The following is a 2,605-nucleotide window of genomic DNA, read 5'->3' as shown; positions in this document are numbered from 1 at the left end:
TATAGCGGGATTTATTGATGAAGGTTTTATTTTGACGAGTTGATGATTTAAAATAAAACGTCAAATATAATAACCGTCAAAAATTTTGTACTTTGTGCCACGTGTACGTGAAGGGCACTATTTGTCAAATTACAACTCGCCAACCGGAGAAATTTACTGTTTTCATCAAATTTTTTACTCGTCAATAAATCCCGCTATACGGTATTTAGAAAAACTTAATGTTTAAAAACAGATTAATTTTTTCTTCATTACAAGGACATCAATATGCATAAGAAAATGGAGTAATTTTGAAGCCATTTTTTGTCAAAAAGCATTGCCTATTTTTCAAAATGCTAGCTCATATCTCACAAATAATTTGTCGGAAACATCTCAAACTTTCTATATAGCATAAGGACATGGATATGTATCATAAAATGTAATAAAATTTGGGGATGATTTCAATACCATTTTTTTCAAAAAGCATTGGGTATTTTCAAAATTTGGCCTATTTTTCAAAATGCTAATAATTCAAAATTTATTTGTCAGAAAAAGCTCAAACTTTCATAAGGATAACAATATGTATCAAAAAATGTAATAAAAATTGATGGTAATTTTGGAGCAATTTATCAGAATAAAACCATTTGGTCTATTTAAAAAATGCTCATAACTTTAAAAATATTTGTCGGAAACAGCTCAAACTTTTTCTACATAGCATAAGAACAAAAAATATATTTTTAATGAAATAAAAATTAGAGGTGATTTTAAAGAAAAAATGATGGGCTTAGCCTTGGGTATATTTTTCAAAATTTGGTTTTTTTAAAAATGCTCATAATTTAAAAAATACAGTACAAGATGATTTATTGGCGAGGAATTAATATTGGTGATTGGCGGTGGCGGTACTATGAAAAAATTGCCAATATAAAATTTGCCATTTTATTTCAAACTGAGCATGCTCAATGGCACATGACACAAAGTCGCCAACATAAAACTCGCCAATTTCTTTTCACAGGTAAAATCGCCAGATCCCACCAATAAATAATCTTTTACAGTATTTATCCAAAACTGCTCAAACCTTCTACATAGTTTAAGGACATCAATATGTATCAGAAATTGAATTATAAAAATGACGGGTTATTTTGAAGCCAATATAAAATAAAAAATATAATTATAAACTCACTATACTATCATTTCCTCCTGACACAAGTTGCTGATGATTTGGTGACCAGTGAATACCACAGACCTCCTGGGTGTGGTCTAATGGTCTCCTGGTAGACGTGGGTCTTACTGTAATATTGACTTATTACATAACATCACCAGTCTAGACAGGGAACCTCTGAGAGAGACAGTGTAATTGAATTTAATATTTTGTGGCTTATTTATTAATAATTTTAATACATAAATATGTCAGATTTTTATTAAATACGTGTGTAATGTAATGTACATCGTGTTTTTATGCTGTGTAAAATGTTTAAGCTAATTCTCATTACTAAACTTTGGAGCTACGTGCGTACATGTACACATGTCAACAGTGAAAAATGTGCCAAATTCTGAAAGTAGAATTTGAGTTAAAAGCTGCAATAAATTTATTACTATAATTTTTATTCTTCCACTTGGGTATAGGGTAAACACGTTAACAATGAAAGTGGCTTTGGCTGTTTACAAAAATATAAGGTCACACACATAAATTTCAACTATACAGTATTTATTAAAAGACACATTAATATTCTTTCGAGGTAGCATACACCTAGCTTTCATCACCACAACTTCCTTTCTGACCACATCTCCCATCACTCCACCCACTGGTCATCCATACCTACACAACATCACATGACTATCATCAAAAGTCACATGATCTCTCACTTGTATGGTGACGAGGGGATCTTGAGAGACGAGGGAGAGGTTAGTATGTGATGACATGTGCATGGTCTCTGGTTCTTCAGTATAAGAGATACTAGAGGACCAAAACTGTTCCCTTCCGGAGGATGTCAGGTCTCATTCGTTTAATTAAGAGGATGACATCAAAAAGTAGATGATAAAAAGACGCAAACCTTCCTAACATATAGGAGAGACTATAATAGAAAGAGAGACAGAGAGATACATAGAGAAAGGAAAGAAGGAAAGGAATAGAATGAGGGGGAAGAGGGAAAAGGAGGAAGAAAAATAGAAAGAAGAAAGGGAAGAAAGAAAAGAAGCAAGTAAAGAAAGAAGAAATGGAAAGAAAAATCATTGTACTTATGTACATGGTGATAGGAAATTTTTCCTGTTTTTTCATCACTTTTGCTTTGCAAATTGTGCTACTGCTTAGGTACAGTTTTCATGGATTAATAAAGCATACAAATCAAGTTAGCAAATTAACCAGTTACCTACAATAAAGCAGCTAAAAGCAAAAAACCAAAAAATGCACTATATGTATCAATTAACTGAAAATGACTATAAATACACATGTACATGGTATCAATTAATGCACAATGTTATGAAGACAAATTGAGGTAATACTGTCCATGCAGTACAGAGCACACTGATAAAATATAAGCTGAGATCCCTCCCTGTCTCTCTCTTACTCCTCATTATTTCAAGTTTTCTCATTCAATCTATTCTCTCATCAACATTATTCTTATACAAATGA

General features: G+C 31.9%; 1 long non-coding RNA gene across 1 annotated transcript; it reads right to left on the bottom strand.

Moving 5' to 3' along the window:
• Positions 1–1,594: 1,594 nt before the first annotated feature.
• LOC109583398 (uncharacterized) lies at positions 1,595–2,597 on the bottom strand. The gene is made up of 2 exons (XR_002185517.1): positions 1,840–2,597; positions 1,595–1,792 (listed from the first exon to the last, which is right to left on the bottom strand). It is a non-coding gene; the product is annotated as an uncharacterized LOC109583398 (long non-coding RNA).
• Positions 2,598–2,605: the final 8 nt, after the last annotated feature.

The sequence above is a fragment of the Amphimedon queenslandica genome, unplaced genomic scaffold, assembly GCF_000090795.2.
Source record: "Amphimedon queenslandica unplaced genomic scaffold, v1.1 AMPQUscaffold_13518, whole genome shotgun sequence".
NCBI lineage: Eukaryota > Metazoa > Porifera > Demospongiae > Haplosclerida > Niphatidae > Amphimedon > Amphimedon queenslandica.
Note: the sequence above shows the minus strand (reverse complement) of the source record. Positions and strands in the feature narration are given on the sequence as shown.